Source organism: Bubalus bubalis, chromosome 14 (assembly GCF_019923935.1).
Source record: "Bubalus bubalis isolate 160015118507 breed Murrah chromosome 14, NDDB_SH_1, whole genome shotgun sequence".
Lineage (NCBI taxonomy): Eukaryota > Metazoa > Chordata > Mammalia > Artiodactyla > Bovidae > Bubalus > Bubalus bubalis.
The window spans coordinates 55,394,993-55,413,656 of NC_059170.1; the positions used below are offsets into that span (position 1 = coordinate 55,394,993).

General features: G+C 47.9%; 1 protein-coding gene and 1 long non-coding RNA gene across 10 annotated transcripts in view; one reads left to right on the forward strand and one right to left on the reverse strand.

Annotated features, from left to right (window-relative positions):
• The window catches only part of FRMD4A (FERM domain containing 4A), a 515,353-nt gene that overhangs the window by 421,852 nt on the left and 74,837 nt on the right, over positions 1-18,664 (forward strand). The window lies entirely within an intron of this gene.
• LOC123329250 lies at positions 14,775-18,404 on the reverse strand. The gene is made up of 3 exons (XR_006544625.2): positions 18,333-18,404; positions 16,943-17,314; positions 14,775-14,852 (listed from the first exon to the last, which is right to left on the reverse strand). It is a non-coding gene; the product is annotated as an uncharacterized LOC123329250 (long non-coding RNA).

Sequence of the window (18,664 nt, forward strand, 5' to 3'; positions counted from 1 at the left end):
AGTCAGAATAAAGATCCGTTCAGGCTTTATCAGACGCTATATGCATTAAAAAAAGAACCGTGTGAAACACGTGGCTCTAAAGAAACCTTAGAAGCAATATTCAATATCTGTAAATCATCACTGATTGCTGCAGCTCCCTCACCAGCCCATATTTAATGAAATCTCTCCGTCGGGGGAGGATGACAGTGCTGGTCCTTGTTACGTATTCAGCAGACAACGTTTACTTATTTATTTGATGTGCAATTAGGGACGCTCTTATGTTCACTTAGATGCACAATTAGGAGCGCAGAGGGCTCCCCTCTGAGACATTAGGAGAAGGAACCAGAGTAAATGGTCTGCCCCTTCCCCCCCAGAGCAGCCAGTGCAGCTTCCTATGGTTCCTCCGAGCATTTCAGAATTGGGAGCATTAGCTCAGAGAACTGATGCATTGCTTGTCACCGCCCCAGATTAGTAAAGATTTTTGAACTGGGTGAAACGATGAGACAGGAAGAGAAAATCATATTTACAGGAAATATTCCATTAACTGTGAACCAGCTCCCAGCTCACAGTCAGCCAGCCTGCTGAATTATTCAACGAGATAAGCACGCCTTTAAGTGCTTTGCCGACTTATTTTTCAGCTTCTGTTTGGATGCACTTGACTCATCCTTGGGCTGCTGAGCTCTCTGCCTTGGCAGGCCCTGGGCGGGTGCCTCCCTCATCCCGTTATCTGTACTCCCCTGGGAGACTGCACCCTGGACTCCCCGGAGAGGAAGAGCTCCACGGAGTATGTTCAGCATTCCAAGCATTTTGCAGCCTTTGCTTTTTCAGTGTCTGATCAAAGGGCTCCTTTGTTGCCTCCTTCAGATCTCACTCAGCACTGAGTGGACCAGGAAGCGTTCAGTGCCTGTGGGTGACAGGTCCTGGGCACAGGTCACCAAGAGGAGCCCGCCTCAAAGCTGAGGAGTGGGCCTGCTGGAGGGATGCTGGGTTGCAGGGAGGAAGTGGGGGCAGAGAGTCACCAACATCTGCCATCTTAAAATAACTCCCCAGGAAAGGAAAAAAGCAGTTGTATTCTAGGAAGATTGAGATGCTCTTCTCAAAGCATCATAGTGCATACATGTATGTGCATAGTCATATCTGACTCTTTGTGACCCCATGGACTATAGCCCCCCAAGCTCCTCTGTTCATGGAATTTTCCAGGCAAGAATACTGGAATGGGTTGCCGTTTTCTCCTCCAGGGTATCTTCCCAACCCAGGGATCGAACCCAAGTCTCCTATATCTCCTGTATTGGCAGGCAGAGTCTTTACCACTGCACCACCTGAGAAGACATCCTCTTCTCAGAGCATGCGTAATAGCATAGCTGAGTTCTCTCCCTTTGGAACAGGAATCCCAGTCTCTCCTCTCATCCAAGAATTTCAGTCTCCTGAATGTGCTGAGCTGGAGCCTTAGAACTCCAGTAGAAGGTGTTGAATATGAAATCCTTCAGTAAAATGGTCCCAGAAATACCAATTGCCTGTCCTGAGCAAGTCCCTGAAGATGATACAGTGAATAAAAAAGATGGGTCCCTGCCCTCACAGAGCTTAGAGTCTAGAGGAGAAGATGGTCAAAGCATTAGGTCTCTTAACGTAGAGTGTCAGAGTAGTGAATTCGACAAAGACAACCAATCAGTAAGGAAGAGGGGGAGGGCATGGAATGGTTAGGAGTGGTCTCGCCAAAGAGGTGATGTTTAAGTGGCTCTACTCCAAGTGTTGCACATCCCCTGAGAAGCAGAGTCGGAGGTGGATTCTCTCACAGGAGATATACTGGGAAATGGTCTGGAATTAACACCAAAGAACAAAGGGAAGCAGACAGGACCCAGCAGAGGGACAACTGGAGTTGTGATGCAACCTCAGGCAAAGCTGAGAAATTGCAACCAGCAGACCCATCACCTTAGCTCAACATCAACCAATCATGAGATCCAGGTGACCCGCCAGGGTGAGGTCGTGACCTTGGGCAAGATTGGCTCTGCACAGCTGAGGTTGTGCAGAGGTGGTAAATCCTGCAGTCCTGAAGGAGACGCTGGTCGGTGCAGTCGCTTCTACCGCAGTGGTTCCTCAAGTGTGGCCCTTGAACCAGCAGATCACTGCTACGTGACCTAGGAACACATGAGAACCACATATTCCAGGTACCCATCTGACTCTGAAATTCAGAGGCTGGGGCGTGGCAGTGTGGGTTTTCCCGAGTCCTCGGGAAGATTTGGAGACAGGCTGTAGAGTTTGAGGATGGCTGCTCTACACACAGGTAACAGAAACTTTCTGTTGTTCAGCTTTGTTGTTAAGACAGTGTCATCTAAGTTAAAGTCAAATTCCTTCTTATAACAGATTTAAAAAGAGGTTTTATAAACCACTGGCCTCCACATCCATTTAAAGGCCCAAAATAAATCTCAAAATCTCAACCAAGGAGTAATTTGAGGAGTATTAACTCACTTCCAAGGGATTCAGAGTTGTGATAAACAGCTTATTTAACTTCTCTGTGCCTCTGTTTTTATGTCTGTGAAATGGAGGCTCTAAAACATGAGCAATAGTCCAATTACCTTCAACTTGAATATGTTTACATCTCAAAGAGTTGCCTGTTCCCCACGAGAAAAGTGCTGTTGCCCTTGACATAGCAAATATTGTTACAGTCTCTTTTATGCTGAACACAAGAGGCAGGATTACCATGAAGAGCAAACAACGCCTCTTTGTTAAGATGATTGATTTTTTTCTTAGTCACTGGATCTGAGAACCCAGGGTCCCTTGGTTCCCACAGGTTGCTCTGGAGGCCATTTCAAAGCCTGGTCCTGAGTTAAACCCTCCCCCTCACCAACTTGTATTCTTGTTGGAAGTGTCTCCATAATACTCGTGCTAATGTCAAACTGTCCCTTTTGAACATGATGTCTGTGAGCAGAAAATAAAAGCATGTGCCCATCCAGGTGGGTAATCTTCAAGAGCTATAAGGTGAGTCATTTCTCTGGAAAGGTATAGGACAGGAATGCAATTCTCCTCTTAAAAATGTTTGGCTTTTGGCTGCACTGGGCCTTTGTTGCTGCATACAGGCTTTCTCTAGTTGTGGCAAGCAGGGGCCGTTCTAGTTGCAGTGCACAGGCGCCTCATTGAGGTGGCTTCTCTCGTTGTGGAGCACAGGCTCAGTAGTCCTGGTTCACAGGCTCAGCTGCCTTGCAGCTAAGTGTGGGAACTTCCTATGTCCCCTGTACTGACAGGTAAATTCTTCACCACTGGACCAATGCAATTCAGGGAGGTCCCAATGCAAGTCTTAGGAGAAGCAGATCCAAATCTCTTGTGGGTTGACCTGCTTGGAGGTCCCTCTTAGAGGTGGTACCTTTTACTATGAAGAACTCACCCAAGTGCTATCTGGTTACCAGGGTAACTCTCCAGGCCTGGCATCACCCTTTGGGTATTCTGTTCCTGCTCCCACCTCCTACTGTTACTTCTGATGGCAAGATGCCCAATCTGGTGGTCAAGGCCCCTCATTTCTAGATCTAGGTCTCTAAGCTCAGTCGCATCCCTGGGCCTCAGTTTCCCATCAACAAGGCAGCTGCTGCAGATGATGGGGAATCTTGAGGTCGAGAGAAGCAGGAAACAAGAAATGAGGGAGAAGGATGAAGCTAGGGGCAAGCTTGCTATAAAGCCAGAAGGGAGTTAGTCCTTCATGAAAGGAACAGTGGAAAACAACATTTTCTCAGAAGGAAGTGGTAGAGAGAGAGAGAATGCCAGTTTCTAAGTGGGTAAATCCCTGTCTGTCTCTGACTATTGTCCAGATTCACTGAAACCCCTGCTAGATCCAAGCAGATGACCAAAAATAGTTTCCCACCCTGCCCCTGGCCCAGCTGAGCATCTGTCCCTCGTGGGGTGTGAGGCCTCCCGGAGCTCATCTGCCACACGTGGCCGAGCATCGTCTTATTAAGCAGCAGCATGTGTCAAGCACTAGGATCGCTGTATACACAGCCACGTTGATAGTGGGGAGGGAGCGGAGTCGGGGTCAGACTCCACACTCTGTATTTATAATGAAGGTCGCTCCGTCATGTCCAACTCTTTGCGACCCCATGGACTATACAGTCCATGGAATTCTCCAGGCCAGAATACTGGACTGGGTAGCCTTTCCCTTCTCCAGGGGATCTTCCCAACACCCGGGAGATTGAACCCAGGTCTCCCGCATTGCAGGCAGATTCTTTACCAACTGAGCCACAAGGGAAGCCCAAGAATACCGGAATGGGTAGCCTATCCCTTCTCCACTGGATCTTCCTGACCCAGGAATCAAACTGGGGTCTCCTGCATTGCAGGCAGATTCTTTACCAACTGAACTATCTGTATTTATAACATCCAAATAAACACCTACCCAGACAGGCCAGTAGCCCCCTTGAGACTGCCGAACTTCTAGATAACTGGCAGAAATAGACTCCTGCTACCCAAGGCACCCCATAGACCTTGGGTATAATCTGAAGACGATAATGAAAACCAAAGGCTGTTGTTGGATCTCTTTCTTTGGTAGAGGCATCTCCAGTAGCCCCACCCACTGCAAAGGGAGCTCTGAACCAGTAGTGACTGGTTGGGTTTCTCTCACTTAAAAACCAAAGACTTGGCCAGGCTAACAAGAACATCGATGACCTGGAACTCAAAAGACACATTTCTTCTATCTCCCACTGTTCTTTTAACGATATTCTTCCCTAGATGGAAAGGCAAGCAGTGCATGACTTTTCTGATCTTCCAGGTAATACAGAGTCACTTTAAATAGCAAAGTTAATTTTATTAAGAAATGAGATAGAGAGTGTGGGATGGACATGTACACACTGCTATACTTAAAATGACTAACCAACAAGGACCTACTGTCTAGCATATGGAACTCTGCTTAGTGTTATGTAGTAGCCTGGATAGGAAGGGAGGTTGAGGGGGAATGTATACAGGTGTATGTGTGGGTGCTGCTGCTGCTAAGTCACTTCAGTCGTGTCCGACTCGGTGCGACTCCATAGACGACAGCCCACCAGGCTCCCCCGTCCCTGGGATTCTCCAGGCAAGAACACTGGATTGGGTTGCCATTTCCTTCTCCAATGCATGAAAGTGAAAAGTGAAAGTGAAGTCGCTCAGTCGTGTCTGACTCTTAGCAACCCCATGGACTGCAGCCTACCAGGCTCCTCCATCCATGGGATTTTCCAGGCAGGAGTACTGGAGTGGGGTGCCATTGCCTTCTCCAGTATGTATGGGTGAGTCCCTGATAATTTCAGGTGAACAATGTTAACCACTGGCCCACCAGGTGAACAGTATGTTCACCTGAAACTATCACAGCATTGTTTGTTAATTGGCTATACCCCAATACAAAATAAAAAGTTTAAACTGAAAACAAAAGAAATGACAGTGCCCAATCCTTGATAACAACCAAAGCCCCCAGCTTGATGGAACATTAAATCTCGTCCCCTCTCCCAGCTGGGCAACCTCCATCTCTCCATACCTCCTCTGATGGCAGCTAGCAGCCCACTCCTCGTTGTTTAGATGTGAGCAGGGGTCAGGTGGCAATCTCAGCTTCAGCCTTTACCTTTAGGAGACGCCTGTCAAGTTCCTCAGGCAACGGTGGGGGAGTGGGAGGGATGGTATGTGTGTGTGTGTGTCGCTCAGTCATGTCTGACTCTTTGCGACCCATGGACTTGTAGCCGCCAGACTCCTCTGAGAAGGATTATCATGAAGCCTTGGCGAGTATATCGCTGTCGGATCCTGCAACTCTGGTCGTGCAGTGATGTCATCACTTAATTCCTGACCAACTGTGCTAAGACCTGGGGCAACCCCACAGAGCCCTGGCCAGTGAGCCCAGAGACAGTCCCAGCACGCAGGTCTTTCCGGCATTGGCGGCAGGTGTTTCTGATGCTACATGGGTTTTTGAAAGATTCCTCAGCAATCCTGAGAATCATTCTAGAAAGTGTGCATGCATGCCAAGTTGCCTCAGTCATGTCCGACTGTGACTCCATGGACTGTAGCCTACCAGGCTCCGCTGTCCATGGGATTCTCCAGGCAAGAATACTGAAGTGGGTTGGCTTGCCCTCCTTCAAGGGATTCTCCTGACCCAGGGACCAAACCTGTGTCTCTTAACGTTTACCTGCATTGGCAGGCAGGTTCTTTACCCACTAGCACCACCAAATGTGGCCTGTGGGTTACCCCCACCCCGAGTGGACCCAGCCTCCTCATGATGAGTGTTTCTGTCCCAACCTTTTATCAAGAGGTCGAAGAATCAGAGGGGTTCTAGGTGCCCATCTTTCCAGGCCTCCCCAGACCATAAGCCAGCTGCTAGCCCTGCCTGTAGTGAGGATCAGGAGCTACAGCTGAGGGAATGGCCTCTGTGTGGCCATGCACAGGTGTATATCTTTAACCACATCATGGAGCTGATGCTTGGAGCTGTGGGGGTTGAGAAACGGGTCCCTGGCCAGATTTCTTACATGGCGGTGTCAGAAAACACCCCCGGAGATACCTCAGTTACGACAGCACAAAGCAGTCGGGCTGGGGGAGGTCACTCATCATCTGCAGGGCCCACCCCAGCAGACGCGAGAGGAAAGCGCTATAGGAGGACCGTCAGAGCAGGGGGAGTCGGAAGCTGCCTGTGGAAAAGGGACAGTCCTGGGATTAGGGGGCCTTATCCTTGACTGCTGGCTCCTTTTAAGTAATTAATTTCACTGAGTTTTAACCACAAGAGCATCTTCTGTTTTATGGTTCATGGAGAGTAGGATTTACCAGTCAGAGCAGTGGCAAAGCCTAAGGAGCTCCTGGTTACCCCCATTTCTACACAACCCCCCAAGCCCTAGTCACCCAGAAACCTACTTTCCTGTCTCTCTGGCTTTGCCTGTGCCGGACATGTTGTATAAGTGGAACCAGAATCTGTGGCTTCCTTCACTTAGAATAATGTGTTCAAGGTTCATCCCTGCTGTAGCAGGAATCAGAACTTCGTTCCTTCTCATGGCTGAATACGTTTCCCTCATTCTCTGTTTACTTCAGCATTTTCTGCTCTAACACAGCAAACACATATACACAAATGGTGCCTTGGGTCTTCGTACTTACAGTGTTCCCTGATAAGGGGTAGAGCTTTGCCCCAGTTTCCTTCTGGTACCCACTCAACTGTCACTTCAGCAGTGCCTTCCCTGACTGCTTTATAAACAGTGACAACCCCTGCCCTATCCCTGACGCTTGTCCTCAAACCTGCTACCCGCTAATGTCCTCCGTATAGTTCTCTGATTTATATTCCTATCTCACAGAAATGTGCGGAGACTGTCGGTGTTTTCTTTGCCACATGCCCACTGGTATCGCAGTGCCTGACCCAAGGTAGAAAACAGTGGTTAAATGAAAAAAGGCAGCCAGAGCGGAATATCTCTGCTCTCTGTTAACATGTTGTGAGCCACCTCCATATATATGTGTATAGTGGTCTCAGAGAAAGAGGATAAATAGCATAGCTTCTATAAGGAAGGGTTGGAGGAAAAGACCAGACATCTGTAAGGAAAGGGAGGGAGGCAGGAGAGTTTTTAACAGCTTAGACTTGTTGATGGAAAAACAAAAAGCATAACATTTCCCTACCAGTCCATCTAGAGCAGCGGTCCCCAGCCTTTTTGGCACCAGGGAACAGTTTCATAGAAGACAGTTTTTCCACACACTGGGGTGAGGTGAGGATGGTATGGGGATGCTTCAAGAGCATTACGTTTATTACACACTTTATTTCTATTATTATTCCATCAACTCCACCTGAGGTCATCAGGTATTATATCCCAGAGATTGGGGACTCCTGCTCTAGACTGTCCCTTGATTTTTTGTCTCTTGGAGCAAAAAGGACTCAAATTACTACTAGTCACTAGATGTCAAAAGTGAATCTCTGGACGAAGGCAGGCCATTGAATCATTCAGCTGGATGCCTTTTCTTGCTTAGAAGCAGGAAACGTCATGCTGAGAAACCCTGTTTGTCAGATCCAGTACCCTTTGCCTTGTCTTGGCTCTCAGCTTGTTTCTGCTGAACCCCACAATACTTAGGAAGCTCTGTGAGGTTTTTCCTTCTTAATGAGCATGATTCAGAGGGGAATCCCCAGGTGATCTTCCTGAAGTGTGAACCTGTTTCATACTAAACCCTAGCACAGCCCGAACACTGTCAAGCTCTCACTCCCGCACCCAGGGGCTCATTGGCCGAGCCTGGAGGTGGGGTTGGGGGACTCTACTGGAGGATTCAGCCTGCTCCAGGTCATGCCTAGCAAAGAGCCTTCCACTTGTCTAGCCAGAATGGGTTGTGAGGGGTCACTCCAGGTCTGGACTCAAGAGGATTCCAGCTTGAGCTTCTGAGCTCCTGGAGACCTACTCACTTTGGAACCAACTTGAATTCAGACAGAGCTACCAGTAGAAGGAAGAGCTGTATCTCCTGGGTTGCAGCTCCCAGGCTGGACCCCCTGTCACTTCCCCATTGCCATTTCCCATGTGGTTTAGAAATGTATTAACTAGACGTGCAAGTTCAAGGGCTGGTGGCTCCTCATGGCATGGAGGTTATCTGAATTTTGAGCAGATAGGGGTTCAAATACCAAATCCCATCATTAATGATCTGTGTGACTTGGAGAAAGTGACTTAACGTCTCTGAACTCTGGTTGCCATAATAACCTACCTTATAGAGTTCTTCATTCATTCACTTATTCACTTAACAATTACTGAGTGCCTAATATGCCCTGAAGCACTGTGCTATGTGCCAGGAAAATACCTTCAACAAGCCTAGAGTCTAGTAGAAAAGACATTTGAGTAAAAAAAGACATTTTATGACACAGGATGAGAACTGGCTTGACAGAGGGAGATGAATGAATATCGAGGAGAACCAGCCCAGTTGAGGGCTGGGACGTCTTGGGGGGGAGGTGGGAACAGCCCTTATGAAAAAATGTAGTTTAGGGCAGGCGGCAGAGAAGTGCCGGTTTCCTCTTCTGCCCCTCCTGGCTGCACCACCGTCACAAAGCAGCTGGCAGGACTGCTGAGTGTTCTCGGCAGCAGTCTGAGCCAGCCGTCCCATGCCTGCCCTGGCCCCAAGCCTGCCCGGCCCCCGTGCTCCCTAGGACACTTTCCAACCAGGAGAGCCTGGAGCTCACACCTGCACTCTGGGCGGTCCCCACAGAAACCAGGGTCTGCCAGGCCTTCCCCTCCCCAGAAGGATGGGCCAGCCCTTGAAACACTGGCTGGTTTAAAGTGCATGCCAACTGCTCTTAAGTGATTATTCCCAAAGAGCTCTTGCTGGTTGAATAACATTTTTAAACTTTGTTTTACAGATAACACTAGAATATTGTCATTTTTTTTTAAGCTTGATTATCCAGGCTTTTAATTATGAGTGTTTACTTTTGTTTATATAGAGCTGGTTGTCATCCTATCCTCTCTTCTACCCCATCTCCCAAGGATTCAGGTACCCCCAATCAGGGAAATCAGATCTCACTGTGATGCGACACCTCTGGGCAGGGCTTCCAGGCATAAGAGAACTCTTAACTGCCAACTCTTAACTATCCCCACAAAACAAATTTTTTTAAATACAGAGTTACCCAAAGTCTGTCCTCCAAAAGTGTCAAGAAAAAAAAAAACACAAAAAACCCTTAACAGCCATCCAAGAAAAGATCTTTGCCATTGGGAGTGGTTCCCATCAAAATTCCCCATCCAAGATGGACTTAGTACTTTGCAGGCCAATTCCATCTTTGAAGCATCCCATTCACAGAAGTCATAGCAGCTGTGATTATCCTTGAATGGTTTTTTTAAAAATATTTATTTAGTTATTTGACTGCTCTGGGTCTTAACTGTGGCATGTGGGATCTAGTTCCTTAATGAGGAATTGAACCCAGGCCCTTTGTCTTGGGAGCACAGAGTCTCCCAAGGAAGAGCTCCTTTGGACCACCAGGGAAGTCCCAAGCCTTGAAGTTTTTTTTTTTTGTTTTTGTTTTTTTTTTTTTTTTCAAAAGAAAAGCCTGGCACGCAGAGAAGTGAAGCCACACCAAACTGAGCCCCCATGCTCACTGCTGAAAAAAAACAAAGTTCGACTCGGGTAAAATGAGTTACCTGGCCAGAAACCCCTGGCCAGTTTCTCCCTTTGGACACTAACCCGCATGCATCCCCCCAGAGGCACGTGGAGAAGGGAAGAAGTTCCATCAGGAGGCCAAGGATAAGGAAGGAAAAACGCTTTCAGCTTCTCTTGAAAGTTTTTACATTTGCCAAAGCTTTATGGTCAGGTCTCCCTGAGAAAAAGCCAAAATACACACAAGAAAATGATACAGAGAGATGCCTGCCAAGGAGAGAAATAAACGGAAATTGCATTGAGTGGGGACAAATAAAATGGCCTGTTTTCTCCATGGACCTCTTAAGTATCTGTGGATCTTCTTTCCCTCTCTCTGCCCCTAGTAACGACTCTGAAGCCAAAGGAAGCTAAAAGGTTTTTGATGGGTTAAAAACAGGCTGTCTGTTAAAGGGTCAGGGCCTGGTGCTCCGGACGTCTGTCACTGAATTAACCAAATCAGTTGAGAGCTCCTGTAGTCTGACACTGAGGAGTTAGCCAGAGGAACGTCTTGATTCCATTAGGTCCGGTGGTGCTGAAAAATTAGCTATCGTTTTCTTGGCTGGGTATCTGGCCCTCTCGGGAGAAAATGGAGGCCAGGGAGCCCTCTATCAACGCTAGTCCTGAGGACACCCTCACAACCACTCTCTGAGCTAGTAACATGGGGACAGAGTTTGCCTGTCTTGGAGGCCATGGTTTGGATTCCAGTCTGGCCCATTCCATGTGAATACTACTGAGCTGTATCATAGGAGGCTACTTCCTCTCAGGGTGAGTGTTGTGAGATTAGAAGTCACAGCAGGAGGAATTCCCTGGTGGTCCAGTAGTTAGGACTCCACGCTTTCACTGCAGGGGGCACAGGGGTTCAATCCCTGGTTGGGGAGCTAAGATCCCACAAGGTGTGTGATACCCCCAAAAAATATCAGCAGGAAAATGGTCAAAACTGACTCTGGTCAAAATTGTGGTAGACCCAGGAACTGACTGGGTAAGAACTGGAAGAACCTGAAGAGAATACATCAAAAACCAACTCAAGCAGATGCAGTGGAACCTGGGTTAGACTTATCCTTGTGTGGTGAAAAATTCAATGAACAAAAAACATTTTTTAAAATGCCCATGGCACCATATTAGCCATATTTTAAAAAAGAATTTCACAAACCTCTACTCCGGGCTACGTGTTCAAAGTAATGAGAACTATATTTTTTTACATGAAAAGTAATACTGTCATGTGAGTGATGGCAGAAAGAGAACATAATGGCTGATATTTAAGTGCTAACTACATACCTAGCTCCATATGCAGCACTTAGTATGTATTAGTTCATTGATACAGCATCGCTATGAAAACAAAACTGATGTTGTTGGTAGTCTTATTTCAAAGATGATAAAAGAAAAACAAATTTTATTGCCAAGGATAAACAGCCAGTAAGTTATAGACTGTGCAACTTTGAAAACCATGCTTTTAGTCAGTGAAATAGTTAGCTCCCTTATCTGTGGGTCCCACATCTGTGGATTCAACCAACTGCAGATTGAAAATATTCAGAAATAATTTTTAAACTCCAGAAAGTTCCACAAAGCAAAACCTGAATTTGCTGCATGCCAGCAACTAGTTACATAGCATTTATATTCAGTTCAGTTCAGTTGCTCAGTCATGTCAGACTCTTTGCGACCCTATGAATCGCAGCACGCCAGGCCTCCCTGTCCATCACCAACTCCCGGAGTTCACTCAAACTCACATCCATCGAGTCGGTGATGCCATCCAGCCATCTCATCCTCTGTTGTCCCCTTCTCCTCCTGCCCCCAATCTCTCCCAGCATCAGGGTCTTTTCCAATGAGTCAACTCTTTGCATGAGGTGGCCAAAGTATTGGAGTTTCAGCTTTAGCTTCATTCCTTCCAATGAACACCCAGGACTGATCTCCTTCAGAATGGACTGGTTGGATCTCCTTGCAGTCCAAGGGACTCTCAAGAGCCTTCTCCAATACCACAGTTCAAAAGCATCAATTCTTCAGCACTCAGCTTTCTTCACCGTCCAACTCTCACATCCGTACATGACCACTGGAAAAACCATAGCCTTGACTAGACGGATCTTTGTTGGCAAAGTAATGTCTCTGCTTTTTAATATGTTATCTAGGTTGGTCATAACTTTCCTTCCAAGGAGTAAGCGTCTTTAATTTCATGGCTGCAATCACCATCTGCAGTGATTTTGGTTATATTTATATTAGGTTATTGTAAATAACTTGGGGATGATTTACAGTGTACAGAGGATGTGCCTGGGGTTTATGCAAATACCACTCCATTTTGTATAATGGACTTGAGCATCTTCAGATTTTAGTATCCAAGGAAGGTCCTGGAACGAAGCCCCTGAGGATACCCAGGGTCAACTGTACTGTTTCCCATAAATAGGAGATGTTTAAAACAAGTGACTTTATTTTTAAATTCCAAAGAGTAGCCGGGTGGCATTTCAAGGATTTATAGTGCTGACCTTCACTCCATGCTTTGGATGCAGAAGGCCCACACACATGCCCCTCCTTTGGTAAGGGAAGGCAGAAAAGGAAGCCAAGATAAAGATGGATTTACAGAGTCAGGACTAGCACTGAGGCCTCCTGACTTCCAAGTCGGAGTTCTCATCCCTAAAACTGATGAACCAAAACCAGGGAGTCTCAGCAATGCTCATGAATATTGATTCTGAGACAAGAGTACAGACATATCTCATAAATTGGTATGGTGCCTCCATGGAGTTGTTTTTTTTTTTTAAATACTATTTATTTTGGTTGCACTGGCTCTTCATTGCTGCACACAGGCTTTCTCTAGTTTCGGCAAGCAGGGGCTACTCGTTGTTGCAATGTGTGGGCTTCTCATTGCAGTGGTTTTTCCTGATGTAAAACACAGGCTCTGGGCGCACAGGCTTAGTTGCTCTGCAGCATGTGGAATCTTCCCAGACCAGGGATCAAACCCGTGTCCCCTGCATTGGCAGGCGGATTCGTTACCACTGGACCACCAGGGAAGTCCCTCCCTAGAACAAAAGCCTGATACAGAAACTCTAGGAGGTTTGAAACTCCATCGTGAAGTTAGTTCCTGTGCCATGGATACAGTCTGTTTTATGTATGTCACATCCTCCCAACAAGCACCTTAGACATAGAGACACATGGGAGGCATGTCCTTCCTCTGTCCTCTTAGCATAGGTTTGTGTAGAGTAGACAGCACGACTTGAATGTTCGAAAGAGGAATGGGGACTGGATGTTACCTAAATCCCCAGGGCCTTGTTTCGGTCTTCTCTAAGCATAAAATACTGGCTTGGCCAAAAAGTTCATTTCGGTTTTTCCGTAAGATGGTGTGGAAAAACCCAAACAAAGTTGCTGACCAGCCCAATATATTGAATACCCATGCAACTGATATAAAAACCTCCGGCATAGAGGTTTAACCCATTAAAAACAGCACTGCTTCTGTTGTTCGTAGAATTAGTTCCTGAATGACCGGGGAGCCTCATCAGGGGACTCCTGTAAAAAGTTTCTGAGTGTGCAGGCTTTGGGGTTTTCTGTGCTGTTCTCCTATTTTAATTCAAGTCCATCCAGTTGGGGTTGAGTGACTTCTTTTGTGCTGTATCCATCTCAGTGTGTGTCAGCTCATGTTTATTTGCTGAAGGTATAAATACACCTGGAGATGACAGTGACAACTTCTAGAGGGTGAACAGAGCAAAAATGAAATCAGGCAGTGGTTTTCTATTGGTATTTTTCATCCTGAGCTCCAAAGTTATTCCTGGCCTGATTCTCATTCTTCTTATAATACAAGAGAACTCCTTGCTGGTGTTTGCAAAGCAGGAGGCCAAGAACCTTTGGAGGAGTGATGACTTACTTAACCATCGGCTGGAAACAACTCTGTTCTCACTCATTGCCAGATCCCCCTGGTGTGTTAGGAAGAGCCCACAAGAGTGGGCCTGACATCAGTTACTAATTTAACCTCTGCCAGTCCCTTAACTTCTCCCCCCTGGGCTTGCTTTATCTGTGGGAGGCAGGGGCTGGCCAGATGGCCCCCGGGATTCAGTATAATGGCCCCTCTAGAAGCAGCAGGAAGTTACTCAGAGAGAGGTCATTAAGAGGCTCGGTGACTCAGCCTCAGGGACAGGAGGAAGACGAGCCCCCACCCCCTCGAGTCCTGCTCAAGAATCAGAGCCACTAGACCCGGCTTCCTCTCGAGCCTTTATTTCCGTCTCATTTCGAGAGCTCACCCATCACCCCACGTGCTGTGCTGGCCCCCAGTAAACAGTGGCTACGGAGGAAGTCTCAGGGAGTCAAGGCCCTTTGGCCCATCCCCACTACGCCTTCACCCACTCCGAAAGAACAGGACATGAGTCCTTCCCAGCCCTGACCTCCAGTGTACACAGGATGTGGGAATCAGGCAGACCATCTAATGGGATCCAGGAACCTGGTCCGGCTTGTTAAGTGTTTTTAGTGTACTCTGTCGCACTCAGGGCACAGAGGCTGTATTTATTAGCCACTCTCGTCTGCTTTCTGTGCATAAACATTTTCCATCTCTTTTACACATCACACTGAGCCCCAGCAAGGGGAACTGGAAGACCTATGCTTGGGAACTACACATCTGGGTCAGAAGCCACAAATCCACATCCACGACCACCCGTGGTTCCAATCATGGCAACAGGCACGGTCTCCATAAAACCACTTCTGGAAGGTTTCTCTTCTTTTTTGTTTTCCGAGCAAGGCCAAATTATTAAGTCTGTTCTTAATCATGATTGTTACTTGTTAGTCCTGAATGGAAAGCTGCTGATACTGAAGCATCTCTATGTAGAAAACCAGAGGAAGCCAGGACTCTAAGGTGAGAAAGGAGTAATATGTGTTATCATTTACAGCCTGTAAAGGAAAGAAAAGCCGCTGTATAGGATGGAAAAGATGTGGCTTATACTTCCTACCTAGCTGCTCGTTTGTAAAAAAAAAAAAAAAAAAATCATTCCACTCGTAAAGTTAACCATCCATTAGTGAGTAAGAGCTGTTCCCACTAATTGGGGGACCCCGTAGGGAAAGGAACATAGTTAGAGGTTAGAGTAATGGGCCAGGTGCCCTTGACTCTTATTTCTGGTTCCTTCACTGACTTGCTGTGTGGCCTTGGGCATTTTCCCCTCATTTCTCTGGGCCTCATTTTCCCCAAGAATAAAGTTTCCCACTTGCTCTTCTTGGGGGTGGGGAGGATGCTAAAAGATCAAAGAAGAGGCGTCTGCTTTTTAAAGATGCCCCAATGAAGTGCATTAAGCCTTTTTCATAGGTATTAATTAATAAGTCCTTTAATTACTGATAGACCTGTGTTTGAGATTTTAGGTAGCTCCTTGGGCAGAATTGGCCATAGGAATTAGCCAAACTCCTAAGGGATCTAGCCCAGCCGTAACCATCTTTATGTGTTCAATGAGTTCTTTATGTGGATTCCCAAAACGTGTTGGTGTCTTTAGCTGGTGGCTGGGTTATGATGGCTGCAGTGAGTCAAAGGGGTTCTTTTGAAGTGACACGGATGATCAAGGGCTGCCCCCAGACCAGCGCCTCGGAGCCTTGTGTACCCTGTTCACAAACGGGAGGCCAAGCCAAATGTCTGCTGTTTATCTGCTTGTTGTTCTACTCTACCAGCCTCAGAGGGAGGGTTTAGTAGGCACAGCCTCAGTACGGTGGGCACAGGGGCCCTCGAGCACCAGAGGCCACGTTGATGCGTGGGGCGTCCAGCTGCCTGCACCCCCTGCCTGTTCCCAAGCACTCCATGTGCCCCCAGGTGTGGGAGGAAAGGTCCCTCATGAGCACCTCCTTTTGGGTTCCTGGAACCTTCCTGGCCTGGAAAATTACCCTCCTTTCCTTCCTTCCCCGTGTTTTCATTTACAAAAAAAGAAGAAAATAAGGAAAAAACCCTGCCTAGAACAAACAGGAGGCAAAGCCACTGTTCTGCTCCTGTTGGAAATGCCTACAGGTGCTGGGAGCTGGGCCGTCAGGGTTCCGTGCTGAGGCAGGAGTCTGCAATGCACCATCAGTGGGCAGAAGGGCCACAGCAGACACAAGGTTGTGTTCTGGTCCTTGGCAGACACGAGGCTCTCCTCTCCAGGGGCATGGGGAGTACTTTTGGGGAACTCCCGGCATAAGTTCTGTTTTAAAAAGCCAGGGAGGGAGGAATTGCCAGGGAACCCACCCCCTGAGTGTTGGGCTTTGGGAGTTTCCACCAGGAAGGGGCGCTCCCAGCCCGAGGCCCGTGTGAGGTGCTTGGCAGTGCCCCAGCGCCAAGAGGATAACGCCCAGGAGGTCTGCCCATCAGATGCATGTTCCACCACGTGCTGTCCCCCAAAGACAGTGCCCGAGGCATGAGCATCAGTTAGGACCAGTGGCATAATCTGCAAGGCCCAGGACAAATGAAAATTCAGGGCCTGTTGATCAAGCTTATTGAGAATTTTGAGATGGAGACAGCAGAATGTTAGACCAAGCACAGGGCCCTCGGGTCACACACCCGAGAAACAGGTCCTGGCCGAGGCTCCACCTTACCTGGCCAGGTGGGTGCCACACACATGCTGCAAGTCCCCCTCAGGGATCAGCCATCTCCTACCCACCCCTCTCTTTGGAGAAAAGGGGATGGGGTGTAGGCAGAATACTAAATCCATGCACTTCGGATTTCTGGGACTTTTATTTTCTTAAACCCCAATGACAGGGCTAGAAGTTAAAAAAAAAAAAAGCTTAATAATTTTGGTTGTTCTGGAGTTAATCTACTTCATTTGCCAGGATTTGGGAGAAGTAAGAGCAACTAGAATTGCACTGAGACCTGAGTTCACTGAGCATTTACTTTGTACCATGCTAAGGATCTCTGTTGCTTCTGCCTTAGAAGCGTTATTGCCATTTTACAGATGGGAAAACTGAGGCTAAAGGAGATGCGGTCACTTACCTGATGTCACACAGTTTGGATGTAGGGGACTCAGAATTCAAACAAATGTAGCTGGACTCCACAGCATCTGCCTGGCCACTTTGTTCTGTGTACTGCCTACCTCCAGGTTACAAGGTCAGGGAGCTGTTAGTTCTGGTGCTTGTGTGTCTGTGGCCAAGTTCAAGTGGAACCTCGGTAAATACCTATCAGTGGGGAATCCGAGAGGAGCTCTGTGCATTTCACTAAGGGGTTTAGCAGAGCATCAGATAAGATGAGCATCAGATAAGGCTCAGATCTGGGACTCGAGTCATCGACTACGCAGGTGGCTTTTCATCTGTGATCGGACACAAGGCTCTCTGAGCTCCGGTAGGACTTGCTTTCCTTGGAAATGACCTGAAAGGAGAAAAGGAAGAACAATTTTCCTTGGACTTCAGAGCAAAATGTACTCTGAGCTGTAAACAAAAGAGATGGCTCTGAAATCAGAGAAAATCCATGTCCTCCTCCCCGTTAGGCAGACAGAATCATTGTAAGATTCTGCAGAGCAGGTTGTGAGAAGGCAGCCTTGCCAGAAACGGTTTTTATTCCAGCCCAGGTTGACAACAAGGCGGAGTCCTTTGGCCAGGCCTGTGTCTTGGGCCTGGCAAGGAGGGTTGATGGGACACAGAAATTGTTGTCTTGCAGGAGAGAATGTGAGCAGATCAGAAAGTGTCAGGGGCGTCAGGTGAGAGGATCCTGGGTCTAAGATAAGACCCTGAAAAGCATCTGCCTTAACTCAGTGGGCGAAACAAGGGAGGACCAGGGGAAAAAATCAGCCACTTGCAGGGTGAAGGTCTGTTTGGCCCTTCTTTGGGCTAAACAAACTCAAATTCTATTGAAGGGACTGCAGTATTGCATCAGATACAAATATGAATGCTATGGGCATAACTTGAACTTCTTTTGACATTTCCCTCCGAGTTGAAGTAACTTTCTTTTTCATCCAATGTAAGAACCCCCTCACAGAGCAATGTTGCCACCCTAATTACTCCCAAACATCTTAGTGAACAGACTCGCTCAGCCAAGGAAGAATGTCCACCAGGCCCTTCAGGGCCTTTGGGCAGTGCCAGGAACTCTGTTTAGCTTCCACTGTTCAGAACAGCCCTAATTTCACTCTCCAACGCCCCAGTGGCCACAAGCCCCTGGCTGCAGCCTCCCGCTAGCCCTGATTTTCTTTGTGCTGAAGAAAGAAGCTGGGCTTGTCAGGCTTCTGTTGTTATCTGGAGTCGCCTGCCCCCAAATAGGGTCCGAGCAGCCCCTACCCTTGGAGGGGAAGCTTCCCCGGCCGCCCCAGATCACCAGGGCGAGTCCAGCCGCTGACACATTAGTGGGCGGGAAGTGGAGTCCCGAGGGGAGGCTGGGAATGCGAGTGCCTTACCACTGGAGCACTGCAGGGAGGAAGCCGGATCAGCACTGCAGGCAGATGGCTACTGCTCCCTCCTGAGAGCGCCGGCTCCCTCCCTCCCTCCGCCAGCCCGCCCTCCACTCCCCCTCCTCCCCCTCGCCTTGGAGGGAAAACTGCGGAGCCGGGAACTGTCTTGGAGAATTCAACAAAGGCCCAGCAGAGCCAGGGAACCACTTGAAAAGAACTTGTTTTGTTCCTGTTGAGAAGCCTGCAGGAAAATCCACACCCACGTTGCCAGGGTTTTGAACTGGAGAGCTGTGTGTGTGTGTGTGTGTGAAGCAAGAGGCATAGGAGGTGCAAACAAC